Source organism: Acomys minous (genome assembly GCF_964271855.1).
Source record: "Acomys minous genome assembly, chromosome: 17".
Taxonomy (NCBI): Eukaryota; Metazoa; Chordata; class Mammalia; order Rodentia; family Muridae; genus Acomys; species Acomys minous.
Window position 1 is genome coordinate 15,826,136 of NC_140500.1, and position 12,987 is coordinate 15,839,122.

General features: G+C 39.7%; 1 long non-coding RNA gene across 1 annotated transcript; it reads left to right on the forward strand.

Moving 5' to 3' along the window:
- The first annotated feature begins 445 nt into the window (after positions 1-445).
- On the forward strand, positions 446-2,080 carry LOC311588371. Its single transcript, XR_014776174.1, has 3 exons — positions 446-643; positions 742-803; positions 1,995-2,080. It is a non-coding gene; the product is annotated as an uncharacterized lncRNA (long non-coding RNA).
- Positions 2,081-12,987: the final 10,907 nt, after the last annotated feature.

A 12,987-nucleotide genomic window follows, 5' to 3' on the forward strand; every position in this document is an offset into this window, starting at 1 on the left:
CCATCACAGTGATTTTCTTCTCTCAGAGTCTCAGTGGCAGATGCAAAGTATAGAGCAATTACCTCAAATTTCATCCCAGGCTCTGAAACCCTGACTAGAACCCTGTGCCCATGCAGAGTTCATACAGTGTCCTGGATCACCTTCCTGGTGTTAGTGTGTTTTTCTTTTTCATTCCTGGCCTTCTGTCTTGGGAGATTATCCTGTGATAAATAGAGGAGCAGAAACGATTGTGTTTTCCAGATATATGGGACATGCTTGTCCCAGGAACATAAATAGAAAAAAAAAGTCTGTATTGTTGTGATGCGGAATTAGAAATCAAGAGGAAGTTAGCAGTTGGCAGACAGGTTCTGAGAGAAAAGATTGTGTGGTCAGGTCAGGGAAAGGAAACAAGAAGAGAGTCTTTCATCAGCGTGCTCACATCTTCTGGTCCTGCGCACACAGATCCTGAGGACCAAAGGCAGAGCTCAGTCTCAGTGTCCTCTGCTGCTGATGGGAATGAACAGAGTGATCCACAGCAGGAACAGCCACTGAGAGGGGACCAAGAGCAACGTTCTCCTTCTGTAATCTCACAAGGACCACCCAGCAAGGAGGCCAGTAGCAGCAGTCGTCTAGCCCAGGGACTCATCAAGAGAACCTCATTTCGGTAGGTAACCAACTATGACATCTCTCTCCTGGCCATCAAAATGAGGATCAAGGATCCCCAAGTCATGTGATATATCTGTTACCCCATTGTTTTTTCAGTTTGAATGGATTGATCTAACTGTGATGATTTTGAGGTTAATTGCCCCAGTACGGAATGACAGGTATGGGTCAAATTGACTAAACACAACGCCCTTTCCTCTGTATTTTTCAAATCATAGTGTGAAAGCTAGATGACAGGAAGCATGTGGCAAATTTTAAATCTGGCCATATTTTAAATCTTTGCAATCAGACGGAACAGGGTGATGTATCTTTGATGCCTTAGGACAACCTAAGCTCTCCATGTACTTCTGCCTCTGAGGAACATAGACCCACAGCTCCCTTTTCTGCTACGATTACTGTTCAAGTTGAGTTGGTTTATAGAAGTAAAGAAGGGACCTCCCTTTGGTCTTCTGTGCTCAGACTCACCGAGCTCTCTTCTCAGATAGACCTACTCTGCCCCAACCACACCACGCATGCTCAGATCCATTCTTTCTAAGCGATTCTGTATTGACACCTCTAACCTTGACAACACTTTTTATACATTCTTTTAAATTTGTGTTTACTCACATTCCTCAAAATCTGCCTTCCCATGAGGACACAGCACTGAATATTGTGGTTATATGTTATCCTAAACTCCCAATATTTTCCTCAACTTTAACTACTTTTATCCTTCGGCAAACTTCTTTTGAATATTAGCTTTTTCTGGTTTATTTAATGTAAAACTCAAATTTACACAAATTATTTCCTATGCAGAAATTTAGTCTATTCATTAAAAAAAAAAACCCACATTTCTTAGAAAACTGCAATGTTTCATACAAGTGCATGCATCTGTCAACATCTTGTTTTCCTGATGTGCTTGGTTATTTTATTTATCTTTATTTTTATTATTATTATATTTTTCTGTTTGTGACTCATAGTTCTTTTTGTGCTAACATTGTACACTGCTCCAATGCAGGTCCTGTCACAATATCTTTGTTCCCTTAATAGACCTTTAGGCTGGTTTCAGTTTTTCACTCAGTCAGTGTCACAGTGGACATCTTTAGACACATCTTGTAGAACAATTTCAATTAGAACCAAAGGATGAACGAACTAAGAACCCTCATTCATTTTCATCTTGTAAGAGAAAATTTAGGCTCATTATCTGCCCCTGTGTGAACAAAAATATCCTGAAAAATGAGGAAGGAAAGCAGAGAAGGAGATGAGGGAAGAAGATGGTGTGGGCTCCATCTTCTCTCACTTCAGTGGTACCAGTAGCATTGAAGCTTCAGTATCCCGTAATTTTCAATAATTTTCTTCCTGTCTTTCTGTTTCAGAGAGTGGCTGAGAAGATGATTTCCTTCAGACACATAGACCAATGATTCAGAATTGATTGTCTACACGATCCCAATAAAATTTTCAGCATGCAAACTCTGAGTGTTGTCTGTACTTCTTAATAAGTAAGGATTGAGAATTTGAGCGCTGTGGGTACAACATAAGAACATTAGGAAAATATACTATGAACACTGGCAAAGTTGTCCTTCTTTTTGTCACAACACAGATAGCAAAGGAAAATTTAGTGTACTGATACAGACATGAGCATGTCAAATACTTGGCAGATTTTAACATAAACATATATATCCTAACTCTAACAGATAGATATGACTCTATTGATATATGTGGTAAATTAGTTGAATAAGGTCTTCAAAAGCCTCAGAGACACACAGAATATGGCATTTAAAGTTGTTCTTACAATCCTAAATTTCTTCAACAACTAGACAAGTTAACTCCTGACAACACCCAGCCTCTTCTAGTAACTGTCTTTGACTAAAACAAACTGACAAATGGCTCCTAGAAAGTTAGCGAATTTGTTGTCCTCCATCATTTTATTCTTCCTTTCAGTGTTTTACTGTACACATGTAAGGTATTGAATAGCCAAGTTATACTTGGCTTTCCCAGTTTTCTCCTTTCCTCCCCAGTTACTTGTAACTGGCATTGATTTAAAAGAAAAATAAGACATTGTCAACAGACATTCATTCTCTTCTCTCAGGGTTTCAGTGTGTAGATCTAAGGTATTGAACAGCTAACTCAAATTTCATCCTAGTGCTCAGAAACCCTGACTAGAGCCCTGTGCCCAGGCAGAGAGTTCATGTAGTGTCCTGAGTCACAATTGGCAATCCCCTGATGGTAAGGCTTTCTCCTTCTGCATTCCTTCCTTCTATCTTTGGAGACATCATGTGATAAATAAGGGACCACAACCCTTCTTCTTTGCCAGATGCAGGAGCACACACTTGTCCCAGGAATACAAAAGTTCTGTACTATTGGGATGTGGAATTAGAAACCAAGAATTAGGATGTATGAAAGAAGGAGTTAGCAGTTGGCACATAGGTTCTGAGAAAAAAGATTGTGTGTTCAGGTCAGGGAAAGAAAACAAGAGGAAAGTCTTTTATCAATGTGTTCATACCATCATGTCCTACTCACACAGATCCTGAGGACCAAAGCCCAAACACAGACTCAGAGTCATCTGCTGTTAATGGGAGTGAAAAGGATAATCAACAACAGGAATAAATTGGCAGGGCCCAAGAGCAGTATTCCCTTCCTCCTGAAAACTCGGGAGGACCAGCCAAACAAGGAGGCCAACAGGAAGACTTCCCTCCATTTAAGACTCAGCAACGATATCGTCCTTCTTTAGGCAACAAATGACATCCTTACCCTCGTACCTATGTAAGACGCGGTTTATTACCAAATCTGCATATAGATAACATATTTTCTCTTTACCAAGGATGATACCAAAGTTATTAGGTAAGATAATTTGAAGCTAATCATCCCAGTACTCCAGATGTTAATGACTGGTATGAGTCAAAATTTCTAAACATAAGGCCCCTCCGGAGCTCTTTATTTTTCAAATCACAGTGTGAAAATTAGTTAACTAGGAATATAAAGAAGTGATACTGCCCTTGCATTTCAAAACTCTGTATTCAGGTAGTTCAGGAAAGTATATCTGTGATGGTATAGGATGACCTTTTACAAGTTCTCCAAGGTTCTTCTGTTTTTGAGGAACATAGCTCCACAGCACCTTTTTTTCCTCAGTGATTATCGTTGAAAATGGGTTAGTTTGTAGAAACATAGAAGGACCTACATTTTGTTTGTTTTTAAAATATATTTTATTAATTTATTCATATTACATCTCATTTGTTATCCCATCCCTTGTATCCTCCCACTCCTCTCTCCCTCCCCATTTTCCCCCTACTCCTTTCCCTTATGACTGTGACTGAGGGGCACCTCCTCCTCCTGTGTATGCTCATAGGGTATCAAGTCTCTTTTAGGACCCACATTTTGATTCTCTGTGTTCAACCTCAGTGACCTCTCATCTCAAGTCTGTACACTCTGCCCATTCACACCAAGGATGCTTAAATCTATTGATCCTAAGTACTTATAGACACCTCTAACCTTGTTCATACTTTAAATATATTCTTCTAAATTTGGGTATGCTCAAGTTCCTCAGATTCTACCTTCCTAAGAGGGAACATGACCGAACATTATAATTACATACTATCTTAAGTTCACAGTCTTATCCTAGATAATCACTACTTTATTTATTTATTTATTTATTTTTGGTTTGTTAAGACAAGGTTTCTCTGTGTACATCTAGCTTTGTAGAATAGGCTGTCTTCAACCTTACAGAAGTCTTCTTGCATCCACCTTCCTAGTACTGGGATTATAGGCATGTGCTACCATGACTGGTTGAAGGCCACTGCTTGTAACCTTGGTAACCCACTTAGAAATATTAGTCGTGTATGTGGGTTTATATAATGTACAATTAGACTTCAAATGAATGATACTCTATGCACACTATTAGGTATTAATTTCAAAGTCCACATTTCTGAAAAAAAAAACTGCATTGCAAATACATGGATCTCCCAATGGCATGCTTTGCTGATGTTCTTGGTTTTATTTTGCTGTTTGTGTTCTCAGGATTTTTTTTGAGGTGCTAACGATGTACACTACTCCACTGCGCGCTCTGTCACTATCTCTTTACCCCTTGTTCAGTTGATAGCCGTTTATCAGTTTGAATTTTTCATTCAGTCCGGGTCAATTGCAGTCAACATTGTTGGGAATATATATTGGAACAGTTTAAATTAGAACCAATGGGTGAACAATCTAAAAATTCTGATTCATTTTCACCTGTTAAGAAACAGCTTACTTCTATTGTCGGCTCTGTGCCTGAAAAGAATAAACCTGAGAGAAGGAGGAAAGAAAGAGATCGGGGTAGAGGCAAAGAATGTTAACTCTCCATCCCTCTCTCTTCACTGGTACCAGCAGTGGTTGAAACTCCAGCAGATGCCAATTCTTCAATAACTTTCCTCCATTTTTCTGTTTCAGAGAGTGCTGAGAAGATTGTCCTTCAGACACATAGGCCAATGAACGAGTATTGATTGCCTACACTATCCCAATAAAAATCTCAGCTTTCAATTCGGAGTGTTGTCTGTACTTTGCACTAAAAGAGGGGAAGAATTTGAGAATTGAGGCCACAACATAAGAACATCTATCTAAGCACACCAGGAAAGCTTCTCATTGTCCACATCACAGCAAATGAAACCACTGTATGCCCCAAATCTCCATTCTTCTTCCTTGGACTCTGCAGTACAAAATCATACTGTAAGATATGATTTCTCAGGTCTCTTGCTGGGACTGATTCTCGCTAAAAGGAAACTGTGAAGATGTAAATGTGAGGCAGTTTCCAAACCTGAGCAATTCTTAACATTTCCCAGCTCACCAGACTCGTTTCTGTGCACAAAGGTGGAGGCATCTATAAGGTATCACACAAAGACAATGGATCAGAGCATCCCTAGTTTGAGTGGGGCAAAGGGTAGGCACTTGAGATGGAGATTAGTGAGGTTGAACACAGAAGACAGATGGCCAAAATGAGGTTGCTTCTGAATTTCCATAAACCAACCCAGTTCAACAGGTAATCACTGAGGGAAAAGGAGCTTTAGAGTTAGTTTTCCTCAAAAGCAGAAGTGCCTTGGAGAGGTTGTCTCAGGTCATCTGATGCCATCATAGATATGCCTTCCTCTAATGTATGAATGCAGAGGCTTGAAATATGGCCAGGAACAATTTCATTTCCGCACATTCCCAGTCAACTATTTTTCACACTATGATTTGAGAACTATGGAAGGAAGGGCTTTATGTTTAGTAAATTTAGTTTCTAGTTGCTATTAGCTTCAAAATTCCCTCACTAATCAAACGAGTCTCACTTTGTGAAAAGAAATTCAAGACAAACCCTAATGTATTGTGTCGTGGTAAATCTTTTTCAGAACCAGAAGGGAAAATTTGTCTTCTGTTGCCTCTGGAAGTATGATGTCCTTGCTTAGTCTCAGTAGAAGAGGTATCCCGCTACTGGTCTCCATGTTTGACTATTTTCAGGAGGTGGCAAAAGGTGCTCTGGAACCACATCTACCGCTTGTCCCTGCTGTTGATTATCCTGTGCATTCCCAGAAGTATCAGAGCACTCCTCACTCTCTGGTTCAAGTGATCCCTGCTGTTTATCACTCTGTGCAATCACAGCAGCAGCAGAGGAGTCTGGATCTATGTTTGGGCTTTGGTCCTTAGCATCTGTATGAGTAGGGCCAGAAGATATGATCACACTGATGAAACACTTTGTTTCCTTGACCTGACCACACAATCTTTTCTCTCAGAACCTGTCTGCCAACTGCTTAATTTCCTCTTCCATACACCCTCATCCTTGGTTTCTAATTCCACATCTCAAAAATAGAGTTTTTGTATTTGTGATCCTGCAACAAATACGTGTCCCTACATCTGGAAAACAAGAAGGGTTGGGGCCCCTTACTTACCACATGAGGTGGCTCCAAAGACAGAGGGGTGGTGATGAAAAGAATAATTCATTAACATCAAGAGGGTTGCCAATTGTGATTCATGACACTCTATGAACTCTCTGCCTGAACACAGGGCTCAAGTCAGGGCTTCTGAGCCCTAGGGTGAAATTTGAGTTAGCTGTTCAATTCCTTTGATCGACACACTGGAACTCTGAGAGAGGAGATTGAGTCCCAGTTGAAAAAAATTGTTATTTTTCTAAGTCAAAGACATAGTAACCGGGGAGAGAAATAGAATGCTGGGAACAGCTATAGCTTAGCTGTTCAGCGTTTCACATCTACACACTGAAACCCTGAGAGACGAGAATAACAACGATGTCCAACAAATTCACTAAATGCCTGAAGACAATTCACAATGGTTAACATCAAAGACACTTGCCTCGCCACTGCAGAGGCGAAAAGGAAACTGGCAAAGCAAAGTATTCCTCCACCTTATACACGAAGCTCTATTCTTATGTACAGGAACACGAAGGACAGAGGAAACCAAGGACCCACCCAGGACGAGAGGAGAGCATATTAGGGTTCTTTTGATTTCTGCCTCATCTCACAGCACTCAAATTGGGTGGGAAGCAGAAAATGTTTCCCTGCTGCTATAGAAACTTAGTCTCTCCTTCACTCAGGCTGCTTACCTCAATCATGTCCCAGCATCAAGATTAGGGAACATTTATTTATATGCATAGAAAAAGTACTATCTATTCATTCCTTTGGTCAAATACATGATGAGACCACACACTGAAACAGACAATTAAACAGAATACAAGTATGGTGGGCTGCACTTTACCTGCTGGGACAGCAGAAGCCTCCTCATTGGTGACCTCTAGAAACAAAGCGTAGGATAAAGAGAAAACTCAAATCAGAGCTTACAAATGTCCTGCAAGACTGAGCTCAGCAGTCAGTCCGTGAGATGCTTCTGGAAAGGGATGGGGATACAAGAGCATGTGGGGCTTCCCAATGCTGTTAACCTCCCGCTCAAAAAAAAGTTTTCATCATTGCTGAGTAACTACTAACAAACTGATCCCATTCATAGTTATGCTGCATATTTCAAACTCACATTGAGAATATGATTCACCAGTTTATTTTTTTTATCAACGCTAAGTACACTCAAGAGGGAAATCCCAGAGTACACATCTTAATATGTCACTAGCTTTGCTTGACACATATTAAAATCCTAAATGTACATAAGTGAAGTGTTAAAGTGGCCTCTGATACTTGAATTTCAGTATCTAAAGCATTAAATTTATTCTGTAATTTGATGCCTTTGAACCAATCCTAATGTGTCAATTTCTATGTGTCTTTTCCCAGTCTGTAGGCTGTCGCTTTCTTCTGTTGACAGTGTCTTCTGCCTTACAGAAGCTTCTCAGCCTCATGAGGTCCCATTTATTAATTGTTGACCTTAAGGCCTGGGCTAGTAGTGTTCTGTTCAGGAAGATGTCTCCTGTGTCTATATGTTCCATGTTCTTCCCCACTTTTTCTTCTAACTGATTTAGTGTCTCTGGTTTTATGTTGAGGTCTTTAATCCACTTGGACTTCAGTTTTGTGCATGGTGACAAATATGGGTCTAATTGCATTTTTCTACATGTAGTCATCCAGTTAGACCAGCACAATTTGTTGAAGATGCTATCCTTTTTCCATTGAATAGATTTGGCTTCTTTGTCAAAAATCAAGTGACCATATGTGTGTGGATTCATTTCTGGGTCTTCGATTCAATTCCATTGATCAACCGGCCTATTGCTGTGCCAGTACCATGCTGTTTTAATTACTGTTGCTCTATAGTACAGCTTGAGATCAGGTATGGAGATTCCTCCAGAGGATCTTTTATTGTATAGGGTTGGTTTTTGCTATTCTGGGTTTTTTGTTTTTCCATCTGAAGTTGAGAATTGATCTTTTAATGTCTTTAAAATATTGTGTAGGTATTTTGATAGGGATTGCATTAAATCAGTAAATTGTTTTTGGTAAGATGGCCATTTTTACTATGTTAATTCTCCCGATCCACGAACAAGGGACATCCTTCCATCTTCTGATGTCATTTCCAATCTCTTTCTCCAGAGATTTAAAGTTTTTTTCAAGCAAGTCCTTCACTTGCTTGGTTAGAGTTACTCCTAGATATTTTATATTGCTTGTGGCTATCATGAAGGGTGTAGCTTTCTTCATTTCTTCCTCTGTATGCTTAACATTTGTATATAGGAAGGCTACTGACTTTTTTTGAGTGAATTTTGTATCCAGCCAATTTGCTGAAGGTGTTTATCAGATGTCGGAGTTCTCTGGTGGAATTTTGGGGGCACCTATGCACACTATCATCCTGAGCATCCTGAGAGGCATTCACTTCTGAAAATAATTCTGTTTGGAAATAATCTTTTGTTGCCTAATGTTATAAAGGGATTGTGTCATCATCCTTGCCAATGACAAATATCAGTCCACAAGGGAAAAAGGGTCAGGGGCAAGGGACAGGCATTCAGAATCCCTGTGAGGACAGATAGAAACAATGGCTTACAGCACCAGCTTTGTGGAGGCAGATCAGTTTTGTTCAGGGTGAACAGGGTTATATAGACCTTTGGGGAGGGGATAGGAATTTCCAGGGGGGGTGTACCTCCCTGGCTGGAAGACTAGGGTACTGAGATGCCTCATTTACTTGGAGAAGCATTCTTGGATTCCCAAGAACTTGCTTAATTGGTTCTTATTGGAAGAAAGGGAATTGAGCCTTTAAATTTCCTAAGGAGTGCATGGGACTCCTCAGGTAGAGGGTGTGGGGATCTGGGCTCCCTGGGCATAGAAGAGGAATCTCACTGACCAACGGAATCTTTCTTTTTGTATCAAGCTCAGGACTTTTCAGTCATGGTGGACTGCCACCTTAGTAGCAGGAGTTTCTGACAGGATTGAGGAGAGGAAGAAAGACATGGAGAGGCTGTGAAAAAAGTGAGAGAATAAGAACAAAGAAGAGCTTGACAGGCTTAGTGAAACATGAATTTAATTCCAAGATTCTATCAGACCACAGGTTCCTCTACAGATAGGGAATCCCAAGTCATTCAGGACTATATAGTAATATCCTGAATCAAACAAACAAACAAACAACAAAACAAAACAAAACCCAAAAAGCAAAAATAAAAAACAAAAAAAACCCAGGAGGAACATTTTTAGTGCTGATCAGATATAAAATTAGTTAGAGGAACTGATTTCATAGGGTATTTTTGCTCATTTGTATGATTGTTCTTTTGGTCTGAAGACTCCAAATTATGTTATAGCATGCTCCTCAAGTTTGAGAAGTGATTGTAAATGGTTACTAATGTTGTAACATTGCAATCTATTATGTTAGAACTCCTTCATGTGTGGATGTTATTTCTCTATCAAGAATCAAATTTCAGAGTGAACTAACTTCTCAAGCCCTAAGTAATTGCAGAGGCATTTTTCAATTCCTGTTCAAAGCCGTTTTTCACCTGGGTTTAATCTACTGTTTCCCACTGAACGCCTGCCCTCTGCTGGCTGCACACAGTGATGCTGGAGCCACATTGTACAACAGCACTATTTTCAAGAGGTCAGTAGATGTCACTGGAGGGTTCCATCTTTTAAGACTTGACAGAACTAATAGGAGCACAGACTCAACCCCTAATAAGAAAGAACTTGTTATGAGAGTTTGTACATAGTTTAATCGCATTGTGTTATGCTATTTTTAGTTGATATCACTGAGAGGCCACCTCTTCACTGAAGAAAGAGGAGAGGGAGGAGTCGTTCTGGGATAAAGTGGTATTGAGGCTATGGAGAACTTGGAGGAGGAGAAAAAAGGAGAGCCTTCAATATGGAAATATTTTATGAGTGAAAAATAAATAAAAGAAAGCAAAAAATGAAAGATGTTGAAGTCACACAGCGACCTTAAGAAAAGCTGGAACTCCACAAGACACTATCTCAAATGCAACTGCAAAATTACATCATCACAAAAACCGGTGTCACTCTATGACACAGGACAACATCAGCAAATATTAAACTGTAGGAAATCTTCCAGGACAAATGGTCAGGACATTTGGTCTCTTTTAAATACATTAATCACTAGCAAAGATAGAGACAGAGAGAGAGAGACAGAAAAACGAATATAGCCCTACTAATTAAAATATGGCACTCAATTATAATATATTCACATTCATTTCAATAGAACTAGGTTAAAAATAATATAGTTGTCATTTATGAAACGGTAGGATAATTGAATACTAAATATAATTTAGTAATATTTAGAAAGGAGTAAAAACTTGCTTGAAATGCAATAAAACAGAACAGAAAATTCAACCTGGAGCTAGAAGCATAGAAATCAAGTTGCTGAAGTGATAATGGTTTAGAATTACTAAGATTTTGCAACTCTCTCCTATGTATCTTCCCTGTTTCTTTTTTCTCTACTTTTTTAAATTTAAATAATTTATTCAGATTAGATCTCAATAGCTATCCCCTTACTTGTTATTTACCATTCCCCCTCCCTCCCTCTTTCACCCTATTCCCCTTCCCCAGGTTCATGACAGAAGGGGGCCTCCTCCCCCACCATATGATCAGACCTGGGGAGAACAAGGAGTGGGGGCCAGATGACAGAGGACTTAAGAGAAAAGAGAAACTGTGCATGGGGGCATCTCTGTGACAAACTGGGGACCTCAATCAGGGTAGGATCCTGGGAGGGTATGATGGGTGCTCTAACAGAGACTTCTAGTAGAATGGACAGTAGTAATTGAAGAGAACACTCTTTAACTAGGCAAGACTCCTAATAGAGTGATGGAAAAACCAACCTACCTACCCACAGAAGCTTCTATCCAAAGTTTACCCTGCCTACAAGAAGTTCAGGGATAAAGATAGAGCAGATAGAAAAGACATTGAGGTAATGTACAACCAATGCCTGGGCCAACCCAAGATCCGCCCCATGAGAGAGAGAGAGCCAACCCCTGACACTATTATTGATCCTTCTGATGTGCTACCAGACAGAAGCCTAGTAGATTTGTGTTTTGAGAGTCTCCAACCTGCAGTAGTTTGAAGCAAATGTTGAGACTCACAGCTAAACATTGGGTGATGCATAAGAACTCTTGTGGGAAAGTGGGAGGAAGGAAAATAGGACCTGGAGTTGACAGGAGATCTACACAAAGATCAACAGGCCCAACTAACTATGGTCTGCAGGGGCTTGCTGAGACTAACACACCAACAAGGTAACTCCATAGACCTTGTTACCCTTGAACCTTGTTAACCTATGACACAAAGAACTAGTGCTTTGAAATACAATGAACTTCTGGAATAGAGAGATAGATAAGGAGCATTTGGTTAGGTATGAGTTTTAATGAAAAAATGTAATTAATAATCCTGCTTTAACTCTCTCTGTGCTACAACTTCATCTGCTTCTGTGATAATTGTTTTCATGGCTATGAGGTAATTTCTGTTCTTACATGGTAAACTTTCCTCAGAAAGTATACAATCCCTAGGACAAAAATAAATGTTGGTTGGAGCCTGCTTGTCAGATTGTTAGAGCTTTGCTCCATTCACCATCACCAAGTACATCTCTGTCTTATTGTCTATCTGTGTATGATATATACATATATATGCATGTATGTATGTATGTATGTTTGTATATGTATATATGTATGTTTGAAGGTGTTGGAGTTTGCATTGCTCCACTTACCCAGTGTATATGTATATATATATATATATATAATGTTATCAGAGCTTTGTTCCATCCACCCAATAAGTGAGTGTGTATGTCTTCATGTCTGTATGTTTGTCTATTATGTATGTATGTATGTATACATGTATGTATGCATGTATGTGTATGTGTGAAGTAGTTGAAGCCCACTTTGCTTCATCCATCAAATGTTTGTCTGCAAGTATGTAATTCTCTCCCACCCCCTTTTTTTTCTTTTCTTTCTCACATGCCTAAATCAACAAGAGCTTCCAGACTGGCCCCCAAAGAGATAAAGAGGGCTCAAAGTTCCTTACCAGTTATAAAGTACTGTCCTTATTTTCCTTTTAATCTCCTGATGATACCAGCATAGGCTAAGGTTGGATGCCATGACTGCCAAATCCCAGATGCCAGGAGCTGTTAGCTTCTGGCCCTGTTGCTATCTCTAGATCTACCTGCCTCAGTTTGCCCCTAGATGTGAAAGCTAGACTTTGACAATAGTACAATTTCTACATGAACGAGAGTGTGTATTCCGAAGAGTAGATGCTATGCCTTGTCATGTTATGACTTCACCATTGTCCCTAGACTTCAGGGTCTTAGAGAGAATGAGTGAATTTTCTTAATCCTGGCACCTCCTTATATTTAAGGCTGAATACTTTCTTTATTTACATTATGGAAACTAAGACTGACTTAAGGATTTTCAGTTGGTGGCCTATGAAGGCTTCCAGGGGTAAAGATAGAGAGAAACAGCAGAGGGAAGAAGCAAACAGGATGTCTCACCCTGTGTTCTGAGAGAACAGGAAG